The sequence below is a fragment of the Schistocerca nitens genome, chromosome 1, assembly GCF_023898315.1.
Source record: "Schistocerca nitens isolate TAMUIC-IGC-003100 chromosome 1, iqSchNite1.1, whole genome shotgun sequence".
Classification (NCBI taxonomy): domain Eukaryota; kingdom Metazoa; phylum Arthropoda; class Insecta; order Orthoptera; family Acrididae; genus Schistocerca; species Schistocerca nitens.
The window spans coordinates 1,005,132,056-1,005,147,873 of record NC_064614.1 but is presented as its reverse complement, the minus strand read 5'-3'; the positions used below and the strand labels follow the sequence as shown (position 1 = coordinate 1,005,147,873).

The following is a 15,818-nucleotide window of genomic DNA, read 5'->3' as shown; positions in this document are numbered from 1 at the left end:
ACGCTGCACGGTTGAGAAATCCAGCGTAATCGGTCGATCAAAGAAAACTATAGCGAGAAAGAAATCTGTTCTCAATAATGTTTAGGTAGCCGTCTGCCGCTGCAACAAAATGACTTCGTGCTAAATGTTGGCCCTGAATGTTGCGAATCTTTGTTAGTTTAGAAAAAGATTCCTGTATCAGAACTAATATCGTTATTACACAACAAATGATGACTGAATAAAACACATCTGACTTTAGCTGCTAAATATGTTTGAAAGCTTAATGTAGCACTTTCATTAAATATTTCACTCGAATTAAACCTCGGAACATATAGTGACATTATTCTCGTTTGCTCTGCAACCGTTATTTTTTTAATAAAATAATGGTTTGACTGTCAAAATTAAGTTTCACTTGCCGTACTCGCGATATGCAACGCGACACTGGATTTCATCAAAAATGGTTCAAATGGCTCTGAGCACTATGGGACTTAACATCTATGGTCATCAGTCCCCTAGAACTTAGAACTACTTAAACCTAACTAACCTAAGGACATCACACACATCCATGCCCGAGGCAGCATTCGAACCTGCGACCGTAGCAGCAGCGCGGTTCCGGACTGAAGCTCCTACAACCGCTAGGCCACAGCGATCGGCTACAAAGCAGGAGCATAAAACTTCGTTGCAAAAACTTACAGAAAATCTAAACCGTAAACATTGTTATAACAACCATCGTACCAAGTAATTCCAAATACAACAAACCACGTTACCTTTAAATGTTACTTTTTCTCATTCTTACAGTATTATAATCCTTCTGCTTAAAATCTCTCTTTAAATGTTGTATTACAAAAATTGCTCCAAATAAATCTCCACTCCATTTCAGACCAAGTACATTACCTTACAGTTACTATAAGCACACTGTGACACAGCTCTCTTACAAAGAAAAGCTAATTTCTGTGACCAGCATCTCTGGTGTCGAACAAAAGCGATATTACAAGACTTGAGATCATTCATCAAATTTACAAATCAACTCACATTTGTAGCCCATGACATACTCTGAATTATCGTAGCAAATAGGACAGTCACCTTTCAAGGAAGAGTACCCTGGAAGTGTCTGCGTCACCTTATAACTATGCCATAGGATGATGCATCGTCCCGCACTCTTCCATCATCTCGGCATGGACTGTGACAGCGTTGTTCGTTTCAAATTCAGAAAATGAATATCTACCCTATTTATGGTTTGCGACATTTTTCTTTGTTTCCTCTAGCGGCGTGCTATGGTACTGTGGCCAGGAGATTTCTTTGCGTTCCATGACTGCAAACGTGCACCAACAAACAAACAAAAGACCAATTACATAAATTTATGTTTTCCAGGTCATTGTTAAACTATTACGACTGCCCCTCGTATCACTAAGCAAAGCAAACTGAGGACCTGATGAGGTTGACAACATCCTCGTTTTTACGCAGAGATGAGGTGGTAACAGCGTACACTGCGCTTTACTTGTTTAACTTTTTCGTGAAAATGACGAATATTATATCCTTTTTTTGAAACTGCGTTTTACCTTTCGCGCATGATGTCTCGTTTATTGTGATAACATTTAGAACCAAATCTCATGCACAGAATGATTTCTGCTGGAGTTCCCTCAGTGTAACAAAAATTATGAAATTTTTACAAATTTGTCATTTCGTTATACTGTTCCTAACATAGCAGAAACTGCTACCGTACCGTCAAAGGGATACTTGTTGTGAATACTTTATTTCTTCTTCTCACTTAGCTTTGCATCGTATCCTTGCAGCTGTAAGTTGCACAAATTTATCATTTTACATGTTCTTTGCGTCAGCTATCTCAGTCCTTTCTCCTTTTCCTCGTCAAGAGCCTTTCTCCTTGTCATCATCAACAAATTTATTGACGTTAGAAGCAAGTCATCGTGCCTACCCGTGGAGGCATTTTCTTTGCTTGCGCTGCGAGGTATCAACTGTAACGTAACAAAGTTAGTTCCCGCTAGTGATTGGCCAACAGTCTGCTTTGTCGAGTAGTAACTTTACTGGCCGGTGCTGGGCGACAACGTTTCGGCCAGAATGGAACACTGCCTGTGAAAGCTAATCCACACCACCAACGGCTCAAAGTCAGCTTCATCAGACATAGCGCAGGTGATATTGAACAGGTTCGCCAGGAACAATATTTCTCACAGAAACCATCGCATTGCTATTTCAAAAGATAATGTGATCTTATAATGGGTTGTCTTGCAGCGTTCTGATGCACTATTTTTTAATGACAGAACAAATTTTGTTTAATTACGGAGCAAGTAGCACACAGTCAACTCTAGCCAACGTCACTACTGTATCTATAGTTTAACATGCTAAGCCGGCCGGAGTGGGCGAGCGGTTCTAGGCGCTACAGTCTGGAACGGCGCGACCGCTACGGTCGCAGGTTCGAATCCTGCTTCGGGCATGTATGTGTCTGACGTCCTTATGTTAGTCAGGTTTAAGTAGTCCTAAGTTCTAGGGGACTGATGACCTGAGCAGTTAAGTCCCATAGTGCTCACAGCCATTTGAACCATATTTTTTAACATGCTAAACTCAGTAAGACATCGTATTCCGTGTAACAGTGAGGCAGACTGCGCTGTTGTAGCAGACGTGACGGGAAGTAGCTAGAAAATCACTGAGCTGTTTGTTAAGTAACCCGTACGATCTAGTGATCAATACTAGCGTATGTGTGTGAAAGGCGATAGTGAGAGTTAACTACATGCTAGTGTATGATGTGTTCTAACACAACCACCGGATATCCGAAAATATATTGTCAGTGAACGAAACCAGTTATACTGTGAAAAAGTGAAAAACAATGAACTATAACAAAAACCTTTGTTGTTATACAATGACGTAAAAAAATCACAACACCAAGAAGGGATAATTAATCGAAATCCTCAGCTGCCAACAGGTGTTGTTGATACACCTCAACAGAGCTGAAAATGTGTGCTTCAACCGGGACACGAACCCGGGATCTCCTGCTTACATGGCAGACGCTCTATCCATCTGAGCCACCGACGGTTCTAAATGACTCTGAGTACTATGGGACCTAACATCTGAGGTCATCAGTCCCCTACAACTTAGAACTACTTAAACCTACCTAAGGACATCACAAACATCCATGCCCGAGGCAGGATTCGAACCTGCGACCGTAGCAGTCGCACGGTTCCGGTGCCACCGAGGGCACAGAGAACAGCACGACTGCAGGGACTTGTCCCTTGCACGCTTCCCAACATTCCCAACTGTCCACAACCTTCATTCGTAATGTTCCTAAAGGATATTTGCCCATTCACTCATTACTCGCGCCAAATAATGTAGGTTGTAGAGAGTTAGTAATGGGGGTCTCACGGGAAGCGTGCAAGGGGTAAGTCACTGCAGTCGCGCTATCCTCCGTCCTGTCGGTGGCTCAGGTAGATAGAGCGTCCGCCATGTAAGCAGGAGATCCCGGGTTCGAGTCCCAGGCGAGGCACACATTTTCAGCTTTCCTTATTGAGGTATATCAGCAACACCAGTTGGCAGCTGAGGGTTTCTATTGATTATCATTTCTTTCTAGATAAGCTGCATGGTCATCATTGGTATCTGTTCTTTCGGAACAGTTACTATCTTCATATACGCCAAGGTGTTGTCCGACGTCAACGAAAGTTGGTACGCGTATTTCTACATTTGAAAGACGATCTCTGTTCAGATTTCGGGGCAGTCGAATAAGTTTGGCGCTAGTAGCACTCAGATCAGGTTTGCTTTAAATACAAGCTGTGACGGTCGTGAGCTTTAGTTGCCTTTGGACGTGGTGAGCTGATGTTAGTCGAGAATGCCCTTAAGGCGACAAAGACGAAACTGTGAACACCTCAGTGAGTTTTAACGAGGTAGTGTAATAGGGCTGCGAAAAGCTGGATGTTCCTTCTGCGATATTGCAGGAAGAGCAGGGAGGAATGTAGCTACTATACATGATTGCTGGCAACGGTGGTCACGAGAATGTATGGTCGCAAGAAGAGCGGTCTCCGGACGGCCAGGTGGCAGTACCGAGACGGAAGAGCCACGTGTTCGGCTTATGGTTGTGGCGCATCGTACTGCGTCTGCAGCAGCAATTTGAGCAGCAGTTCACACCACAGTCACACAAGGAACCGTTACAAATCCATCACTTCAAGAATAGCTCCGAGCTAGATGCCGTGTAGCGTCCCTTCCACTGACCTTAAACCACCGTCATTCGCGACTAAGTGGTGTCAAGCGAAAGCTCATTCGAGAGCAGGGTGGAGGTCTCTTATGTTTTCTGATGAAAACTGCTTCCGCATCGGTGTCAGCGATGGCCGTGTGTTGGTTAGAAGGGGGCCATTTGAGGGCCTGAAACCAACCCGTCTGCGTGCTAGACACGCTGGACGTACACTGGAGTTATGGTGTGGGGTACGATTTCGTATGACAGCACGAGCAATCTCATATTTGCACGACAGATGCTCATTAACCGTCCCTGTGTTGATCGACCAAGTGCAACAGACATGGATCTCTGCCTCACAAACTGGCATCCGGCACATGTACGACTTAATGTATGCAGGTTTGTATGCTTGCTTTCAACATTCTGTCGGTTACACGTTTACTAGTGTATCAGCATTTCACATTTGCAGTGGCTTACCTCGCGCTTACATTAACCTTTGATCTTGCAATGTCAGTCGGTTAAGTATATTACCTAGATAAAAGTATTCCTGAAGTTTCATTACTCTACATGAATTATTTTTTGGTGCTGCGATTTTTTTTCCGTCAGATACAGTACCACTGTTTCGACTTATTACCAATTACAGCCTTCCCCAGTGTCGGCAGCTGCTCAGACCTGATTGCCTGCAGCACACTGACACACACACCGGCCACGTACAGGAGTTGGGTCAAAATGTGGTAACACCGCGAGAAATGAATGCTCGAACGTAAATGCAGGTGGCGCTTTTGTGTCTGACCTCGCACGGCACCTGCAGGTGATACTCGTGGTCAGAACAATGTTCTGTGCAATTTTAAGTACATTATGTCACAGCGAGGCAACAGCCTTGCCGCAGTGGATACACCGGTTCCCGTGAGATCACCGAAGTTAAGCGCTGTTGGGCGTGACCGGCACTTGGATGGGTGACCATCCAGCCGCCATGCGCTGTTGCCATTTTTCGGGTGCAGTCAGCCTCGTGATGCCAATTGAGGAGCTACTCGACCGAATAGCAGCGACTTCGGTCAAGAATACCATCATCACGACTGGGAGAACGGTGTGCTGATCTCACGCCCCTCCTATCCGCGTCCTTCCCTGAGGATGACACGGCGGTCGGATGGTCCCGGTAGGCCACTCGTGGCCCGAAGACGGAGTGTTTTTTATGTCACAGCCAAGTGAATTCGAATGAAGGAAAAATGTTGGTACTCATATGACGGTTTCTTCCGTAATCAAGGCAGATGAAGTATTTCAAGAGGATAAAGAGGGGTGGGGTCGGGAGTGGTCGAAGGCGGGGGGGGGGGGGAGGGAGGGAGGGAAGAAGTGGGCTCTCCACGCCCACCCGGTCATGATGGCCAACACAACAGGTCTACTGATATCTCTGCATATTGGTTAGTTTTCACTAAGAGAGGTCTCGCAAGATGTGGGTACTGCGATGTTTGCGTACGTCTCGTTATAATTTACCATTAACACTCGGTGATCTAGAGATAGATCGTGTCGAAAGTTAAAGGAGGGTAGAGGTTTGAAGGGCAGAGGAAGAAAAATTTGTATGTGAACTCCTATCGGACCAAACTGCTGAGGTCATTGGTCCCTAAACTTACACACTACTTAAACTAACTTATGCTAAGTACTCGTACAAGACAAACACCCATGCCTGTGGGAGGACTCGAACCTCCGACAGGGGGAGCACTATGAATGCATCGCGGACGTTCGCGTACCAGGTCGCTGCAGGTGCGCCTATCTACCCAACTCCTCTGGGCAGGAAGACCTCATCTGTGTCACGGGCTCCGTTTCCACTTGCTGGCTAGCTGGCTACAGTGCCAGCGCTAGGGCCAGCCCACCCCGGCACTAGTCTGAACTGAGAGGGGCTCAGGTCCGCACTGCAGCAATCACATGATGCGACATATTTACATATTTATTGACCGGTATACTTCCATATAACGTTTTCAGAAGCGTAGTACAATGTAAAGCCACATAAATATTTTGTTACAGCAGCTTGTTCCATGGACAGACCAACTGCTTGAAAGCATCAATCTTTCGTTGTGTTGACGGTCCTAAGTCTTCTGGACGATATAACCTCTGAGAGGTAAATATTAGTGAGGATGTAGATAATACAGACGTTATAAATTTCATTTCATCTGCGTGAGATAAGACAATTAGATACCAACTTGAGAAATCGCTACAAGCAAAAATGCTTTCATGGACGGACCACCTGTTCCTAAAAAGGAATTGCAAAGAAAGAAAGTTACAGCAGAGTATCTTTATGATACGTTAATCGAGGCAATCAGTCGTCATTTGATAATGGTCAATAATTTTTACAGTTTCCCCTTTTATAACTTAATTGCCAACCGTGTCCCTATTCAGAAGCGCGCAAGTTTGTATGGTTCTGCAGAATGGTGGATAATGTAGTCAGTTTCTACTATTAGTCAAAACGCAATGCTGTCTAATGTTTTCCCATTTTCAGCGCAGAATTTCAAACAGCCATTCTATTTCACACACACTCCCATGTTTAGCTGAACGTTTCACGCAGTTTTGAATGTACTGGTGTATCCCCATTTGTAATGGGTGACTTATGAAAAAACACGCGACAGTTATACGAGGGCTATTCCGAAAGTAAGGTCCGATCGGTCACGAAATGGAAACGACTATGAAAATCCGATAAAGCTTTGCACAGATGTGTTGGGTAGTGTCTCTAGTATAACCCCAGTTAGCATCACGTCGCTCTTCTCATTTCTGAGCTCGCAGTGAGTGCGTAAAGATGTCTAGAAAATAGTGTCTGCCGCCAAGTACGGGGGCCTGGTGAGAAATTTCCCCTGAAGCTATGCAGCTAACATTACATAACTGTCGTGCTGTTTCGTCTTCAAGACAATTCTCAGCCGCATTCTGCAGGGGCAATGAAGATGCTCCTGCATCGTTTTCAAATGGAAATGTGAGATTACCCACAATACAGCCCGTAATTGTCTCCCTCTGAGTTTCAGCTCAGGTCACATGAACCGCTGGTTATGAAGACAACATTTCGGCACAAGACAACGAGCCGTAGGCCAGCGTAGAGAATTGGCGGAGAGCACTGGCGGCTGCCTTCTATAGCGAGGGTATGGGAAAGTTGGTACAACGCTACGATACACGTCTAAGTCGGGTCGGCGACTATGGAGATAAGTAGCTGCAAGGTGTATCTAACTGTTGCAAATAAAACATTTTTGATTTTTACCGTGGTTTCCATTTCGCGACCTATCGGACCTTACTTTCGGAATAGCCCTCGTAATTTACCCTGTCAACGTATTTTAATTAAAGTGGGAAGCTGACTAGAAATATAAGAGGTATTAATTAATCATTTAGTGATTCAACTATTAGAAATCAACGGTAACACAGTATAATTTCCCGTGGAGCGGATACAGACGCAAACAATCATACACCTAGTGCATCGTAGTCACCATAGGATGAAGAGAAATCTAATGTAGAATCGTTCCCAACAGAATCACTCTACAGTCCGAGTTTCAGTACCACAGTAAATAACCAGCAGCCAAATGGCAGTCCAAGAGAAAGCAAGTCCACTGCAACGACCTGACAACTGATGCAGCGAGAAGTTATAGACGGTATTCTCGGGACAGTCAACACCGGTCGTAAGCTGCAGAACGAGCCGCTTTATGCGCGGAGCACAGCCGTTTAACGAGAGCGTCCCACCTGGCGGCGTGTGCAGTGCCGCACTGCCGGCGAACACAGCTCAGGAAACACCTGCCAGCTCCGTACCCCTGTCTGGCAGTAACACCGCAAATGTGTTTGACAGTGCTCGTAAAAATCCATTTAAATTAAATTATACATAATAATTTACACTACTTGCCATTAAAATTGCTACACCAAGAAGAAAACAGATGATAAACGGGTATTCATCGGACAAATATATTATGCTAGAACTGACACATGGTTCACATGGCTCTGAGCACTATGGGACTCAACTGCTGTGGTCATCAGTCCCCTAGAACTTAGAACTACTTAAACCTAACTAACCTAAGGACATCACACACATCCATGCCCGAGGCAGGATTCGAACCTGCGACCGTAGCAGTCGCACGGTTCCGGACTGCACGCCTAGAACCGCGAGACCACCGCGGCCGGCTAGAACTGACATGTGATCACATTTTCACGCAATTTGGGTGTATAGATCCTGAGAAATCAGTACCCAGAACAACCACCTCTGGCCGTAACAACGGCCTTGATACGCCTGGGCACTGAGTCAAACAGAGCTTCGATGGCGTATACAGGTACAGCTGCCCATGCAGCTTCAACACGATACCACAGTTCATCAAGAGCTGTGCATGGCGTATTGTGACGATCCAGTTGCTCGGCCACCGTTGACCAAACGTTTTCAATTGGTGAGAGATCTGGATGATGTGCTGGCCAGGGCAGCAGTCGAACATTTTCTGTATCCAGAAAGGTCCGTACAGGAACCGCAATATACGGTCGTGCGTTATCCTGCTGAAATGTAGGGTTTCGTAGGGATCGAATGAAGGGTAGAGCCACGGGTCGTAAGATATCTGAAATGTAACGTCTACAGTTCAGAGTGCCGTCAATGCGAACAAGAGGTGACCGAGACTTGTAACCAACGGCACCCCATACCGTCACGCCGGGTGATACGTCAGTATGACTATGACGAATACACGCTTTCAACGTGCCTTCACCGCGATGTCGCCAAACACGGATGCGACCATCACGATGCTGTAAACAGAACCTGGATTCATCCGAAAAAATGACGTTTTGCCATTCGTGCACCCAGGTTCGTCGTCGAGTACACCATCGCAGGCGCTCCTACCTGTGATGCTGCATCAAGGGTAACCGCAGCCATGGTCTCCGAGCTGATAGTCCATGCTGCTGCAAACGTCGTCGAACTGTTCGTGCAGATGGTTGTTGTCTTACAAACGACCCCATCTGTTGACGCATGAATCGAGACGTGGCTGCACGATCCGTTATAGCCATGCGGATAAGATGCCTGTCATCACGACTGCTAGTGATACGAGGCCGTTGGGATCCAGCACGGCGTTCCGTATTATCCTCCTGAACCCACCGATTCCATATTCTGCTAACAGCCATTGGATCTCGACTAACGCGAGCAGCAATGTCGCGATACCATAAACCGAAATCGCGATAGGCTACAATCCGACCTTTATCAAAGTCGGAAACGTGATGGTACGCATTTCTCCTCCTTACACGAGGCATCGCAACAACGTTTCACCAGGCAACGCCGGTCAACTGATGTTTGTGTATGAGAAATTGGTTGAAAACTTTCCTCATGTCAGCACGTTGTAGGTGTCGCCACCGGCGCCAGCCTTGTGTGAATGCTCTGAAAAGCTAATCATTTGCATATCACAGCGTCTTCTTCCTGTCGGTTAAATTTCGCGTCTGTAGCACGTCACCTTCGTGGTGTAGTAACTTTAATGGCCAGTAATGTAACTGAGATGTGAACGAACTGTAGCGTTTGTGTCCCACTGACATTCGGGGCGTGTCCAGACACGTCCTCGCTGGTCGTCGGGACTCACTTCGTTGCTAGACTCATCACTGGGGACAATTTTACTTCAATCAGAGAGATTCCAGGCCCCAATAACCACGGACAGCGGTGGAATATTGACCTGACTGTCGCCCGTCATCCAGCCCGATAACCAGAAGCTATGATCTGGGGCGGCATTTCATGTCATAGCACATAGAACTTCTGAATGCTGTTCCGTGTCTGTTACATACTAACTTCCCTGTCTGAGTTTTAGTTATTTGGTTGATGTGTGGCCTCCAGCCGAGTTTTTATATATCTTGAATTATTGCCCTTTAGGCATAAGATTGTTATACCTTATATGGGGCTTTTAGCCGAATGTTACATAAAATGTTTTAAGGCCTTAAGCCGTTAAGTTGTTGTGTTGATGTGTGGCCTTCAGCCGAGTTTTACTATGTCTTAAATTAAATTTCTTGTCTTGCCCTTAAGGCATAAGATTGTGATGCTTTTGTACAGGCCTTTAGTCAAGTTTTGCATTCAATGTTTTAAGATAAGGCCTTCTGCCTTTTGATTGAAATTCTTCTTATTGCTTAATATGCGACCTCCAGCCAAGTTCCATTAAAATGAAATTGCTAAGGCTGTCAGCCCATTATATTGAAGATTTAGAAATATTCTTCGGTGAAAACTCCAGAAGAACCTTGTATTTCAATTTCTTCTGAGGCCTTGTGTCTACCATTTTGCATTCGGGAGGACGACGGTTCAATCCCGCGTCCGGCCATCCTGATTTAGGTTTTCCGTGATTTCCCTAAATCACTCCAGGCAAATGCCGGGATGGTTCCTCTGAAAGGGCACGGCCGACTTCCTTCCCTATCCTTTCCTAATCCGATGAGACCGATGACCGCGCTGTCTGGTCTCCTTCCCCAAAACCAACCAACCAACCATCTACCATTTTAAGTGTGGGCTTCAGCCGATCTAATCACGAAGGTCGATTAAAGTTTTGAGTGTTTTGCATTTTTGTTATAATATTGTATGTTGAGTTTAACTGACTGGAACTTAATTTTGGCCCCTTTCCACAACCTAATCCGCTCTGGCCTGCTAGCCCAGGCATTTCAAATCCATTGTGAAAGCTAATTATATAAGGATGTATATGGAAATTATTTTCACCCCTGGCATTGTTGTTGTGAACTGAACACTTACTCCTGAATTCATTCTAGTTATTAACGAAAAGTACCATTAACGAATAAATGTACCGCCACGTGAGTGTAAGAATCCCAGAGTCCTTCAAGAGGGTTCTGCTAGACTGTATAATTTATCCAGTACCCCATCTCCCCTTTTGTGTAGTAAATACTTTCTTGACCTAGCTAAGGATACTGTTACCTATGTCATCCCGTCTGAAAGACATAGCTGCCATACTTGTCTATAGTCGTATACAGCTTTTCAGAATGATCGAAGTTATTATTGAAACTAAGTATTGTATATGATCAGACATATTACATAATGACTAAAGATATTTTTCTCTTGGGACGATCGCCTCTCTCCGACTAGTCACGAGTGCTTAAATCATATACTAATGAAGGTCTTTACCATCAGGTTATTCCAGTTCTAAAATCGTACCTGGGGCAACTGCGACAGTATCACCTATGAAATGTTTCACCGCCTTTGGACTGAACACAACCGTGGTTTCTTGTAAGTTCGAAGTGAGTTTTTTGAAACTCAAGGAAAAACAGATGCATGTTCAAATCTTATATTACGATTATTGAGAAACCTCGAAACACGAAGGAATTGTCACTTGCATTTCCATTAAATATATTTTTATCAGGCCTCTGGAGGACTTTCAGAAAGCCGATTATCACTGACCATACAGAAACATAGCATAAACACTGAAGAGCCAAAGGAACTGGTACACCTGCCTAATAACGTGTAGGGTCCCCGCGAGCACGCAGAAGTGCCACAAAACGACGTGGCATGGACTCGACTAATGTGTGAAGTACTGGTGAAGGAAACTGACAACATGAATCCTGGGGACTGTCCATAAATCCGTAAGAGTACGAGAGGGTGGAGATCTCTTCTGAACAGCACGTTGCAAGCCATCCCAGATAGGCTCAATAATGATCATGGCTGGGGAGTCTGGTGGCCAGCGGCAGTGTTTAAACCCAGACGAGTGTTCCTGCAACCACTCTGTAGCAATTCTGGACGAGTGGGGTGTCGCATTGTCCTGCTGGAAATGCCCAAGTCCATTGGAATGCACAATGCGAATGAATGGATGCAGGTTATCAGACAGGAAACTTTCTATGTGTCACCTGTCAGAGTCGTTTCTAGACGTATCAGGGATGCCTTATCACTCCAACTGCAAACGTCCCACATCATTACAGAGCCTCCACCAGCTTAAACAGTCCCCTGCTGACAAACGGGTCATTGGATTTATGAGGTTGTCTTCAGACCGGTACACGTCCATCCGCTGGATACGATTTAAAAAGGGACATGTCCGATCAGGCAACATGTTTCCACTCATCAACAGTGCAATGTCGGTGTTGACGAGCCCAGGCGAGGTATAAAGCTTTGTGTCGTGCAGTCATCAAGGGTACACGAGTCGGCCTTTGGCTCCAAAAGCCCGTATCGATGATGTTTCGTTGAATGGTTCCCACGCTAATACTTGATGATGGCCCAGCATTGAAATCTGCAGCAATTTGTGGGGCGGTTGCAGACATGTTGAACGATTCTCTTCACACGTCATTGGTCACGTTCATGCAGGATGTTTTCCCAGTCGCAGTGATGTTGGAGATTAGATGTTCTACCGGATTCCTGATATTCATGGTACACTCGTGAAACTGTTCTTTCGAAAAATCCCCACTTCATCGCTACCGCGGAGATACTGTGCCCCATCGCTCGTGCGCCGACTATAACACCAAGTTCAAACTCACTTAAATCTTGATAACTTGCGATTGTAACAGCAGCAGTAACCGAAATAACAACTGCGCCAGACACTTGTTGTCTTATATAGGCGTTGCTGACCGCAGCGCCGCCTTCTGCCTGTTTACATATCTCAGTATTTGAATACGCATGCCTATACCACTTTCTTTAGCGCTTCAGTGTATTATCTCTGCTAGCTAAAGTGCTAACTAAACCGTTAACGTAAATCATTCTTGCTTAATGTGATGTTCCTATTGGCTGTAAATCAGTGGCAATCCTTATTGGGTAGCGATTTACTATCTCTGTTTTGGAAAGTTATGCTCGGATCATGTTTGAGCGAGACGTCACTCAATGTTTACTCAATGTTTTCCAGCACACGTAGAGATTTTATTCACAGTCGATGAAGACAGTTTTCTATTTAGCACAGTGGAAAAACACACTCTTTAGTAAAAATAAAGTGTCATTTAGCAATGAAAATAGCGGCAGATTCTTCAAATACATAAAAAATAACACTACATCATTATCTATTGTAACCCCAGTGTAACAGAAGTCTTCATTGAAAATTAGTAATTGAAGGATTCTTGGTTAACATCCCAAGGGAACTCATTAAAAATGGTGCTCAAGCTGGGATCGGTCAAGACTGTGGTCAGTGCCCTTTCAGAGGGAACGTCGAGGAATTTTTCTTATCTAATGAAGAGAACTCACGGAACTCTGGAAGCTGGGTGGCCGAAAAGGGAGCTGGACCACCATCCTCGCAAAGTCGAGTTTTGTGGGCCACCTCATCCCGAAATTAATACCTGAACAGTGAAGATAAAAGTTTTATGGGTGCAGATTCGAGTAATTTTGTAAAATAAAAGTCACTGGAAGAAAGAAATTGTTTTGACCACGACTACAGGGGTTTTCCTCTTGGTCTGGAGAAGTCCGCTTCAACTCTGGCCGTAACGTCGGTTTTAGTAAGCCAGTGACAGTTATTTTACAATGTCGCCAGTCCTTATACCCAGAAAACTTCCGTCGTAACTGACTCTGGCAACGGAGGCCTACGCAGTTATAACATTTGAACAGTTCGCAACTGATTCGCATTGCCTATGTTCACGTTACCTCAAACAAATCAGCTCGTGTTAATCTAGAAGAAAGTACTCATGTAACGGAATGAAGTAGCTAATTTCGCACCCGTCGAAAGAGGAGCTTATGACACTTCTAGGTGTTCTACCCTAAAATCTAGAAGCTCTAAGTTTGCTGTTGTGTCTGTCACACAACGTATAATTTCTACAGCTATATCGTAGTGTGTATGAACATGTTACAAAACACAGATTAAAAAGTTGTAGAATCAGTGGTCTCACAGATAAATGATGCTGATTGGCAATAGGTTGACAGCAAATGTAAAGCACATTTTATTCATTTTTCTTTTTATCCTTTCACAATTATGGCCTATTACATTAGTGGCCAAGATTACCAACTCATTCCAAAACATAACGTTATGTATTTGTATACGAAGGTACTCCCTAGAATTATAAAATACTACTTTCCAACAACTACTTATCTCTTTCCCCATAGGACAACCTGCTATTTATGTTGTCAATAATAATGGTTCCTACTATGAGTACTGTTACTACTAGTGCATAGCTTCGCTTAGTCTACGTTAATTCACTCTTTAACTCAAAAATTTGCCTGTGAAACTAATACAGTTAACCTACCCAGGTTTCTTTTTCCAAAACGGGAGCCGCTCTAAAATTGCATCACGAAGAAAACAGAAAAATGAACTGTTATGAGAACGAGTAGGTAATGTATGAATGGAGATTATTAAGGTATTGTGCGGTGCAAGAATTTACATCACATTAAAATATAGTAATCCTATTGGCGTGTTAAATGTTACTTGCCAGCAACTGAAATGAAGAAGTTGGTACTGTTGGAAATTCTCTGCATATAACTGTATGAGAGTTTTCTTCCAAATATGTAATTAAAAACAATAAGCTTATTTATAAAATCGGAATTTTTATGTGAAACTAAGTAAGAATACAAAGAAAAAACATTCGTGTCACTGGAACCCGTTAAAATAATTGCTGACTGCCTGACGAACATTGGAAAAGCAACAAAAACTGACTCATTTCCCAATCAACCTGCAGAAACATTTAAACCTGTCCGCTTCTGAGTGCGGCCGAGGATTAAAATTAATACCAATAAAACCGGATACGGTATCAGCTAATTACACATCCCATTAACATTCATCACTGTCACAACTGCTGCCAAGCGAATAAAAATTTGGAGCCAGACTTTCTTCCTCATACAACGATTTATGGGCCATATGGACGCAGGTACAGCATATTCAGCGACTCAGTCTTATGAAGGCTTTTCTGAACGTGTGTTACAAAAGCCTGTCGACGTTACCGTAACACTACAGCGAAATGCTGTCTCATCATCTTCCCTCAAAAGTGTGGGTCCTGCTACAAGAGGCAAAAAGTTTCTTGACTGACATTCACCACGTGTCACCCGATTCAGATGGTCGATGAAATTTAACGTTTCGACGAGTTTCTCATCACACAGTATGACATTTTCGTACTCACATGATGCGGCTGTCGGAAATGGGAAAAATGGAAGTTTCCTTCGCACGGTTATAACAACATGATCCCTGAGACTATCTGCAGATTGTGTACAGATCACTTGAAGAAACTCTGTATCGTTAATATGCCGATACTAACTGACAGAGCCCACAGAAAGGAAACTGTCGATATCAGGCAGCACTGAAAATGGCAAATTTCGATGAATTAGTATTCAATACCTAAACCTAAAGGTACTTTTGGACATCTTTATGACAGTATTAGCTACCAGAATACGGCACCCACTCGTCCTAGGTGTCTTAAACAACATGACTCAGAAATGAGTCACCGCCGATAAGAGACTTTGAGTATTTTCATCTAAAATGCAAGTAGAGTTGGACAAAACTGACGGTCGGATCAGCTCTTTCCATGACAGTTTGCGTGATAATGATACGATCAATTATAGTCATCGCTACTGAACTGAATGTTCATCGTTAACAACTGATAAGATGTTTCACCTATAGTGATGCAGCGTCAGACGAGGGTTTCCATTTGAAACGCATTAGGCTACTTGTAAAAGTCGTGGAGTCTTTCTCCAATGCCTTTTCTGTTTGTAACTATTATATGTACTGATAATGATACATTTCTTTACAATGACATGAAACGTTTTTTGGAAACATGAAGTTTTTGGCACGCAGCATGTACAAGGTGTATCATGACT

At 44.0% G+C, this 15,818-nt stretch overlaps 1 pseudogene; it reads left to right on the top strand.

Annotated features, from left to right (window-relative positions):
- The first annotated feature begins 5,020 nt into the window (after positions 1–5,020).
- On the top strand, positions 5,021–5,137 carry LOC126205932 (5S ribosomal RNA; annotated as a pseudogene).
- Positions 5,138–15,818: the final 10,681 nt, after the last annotated feature.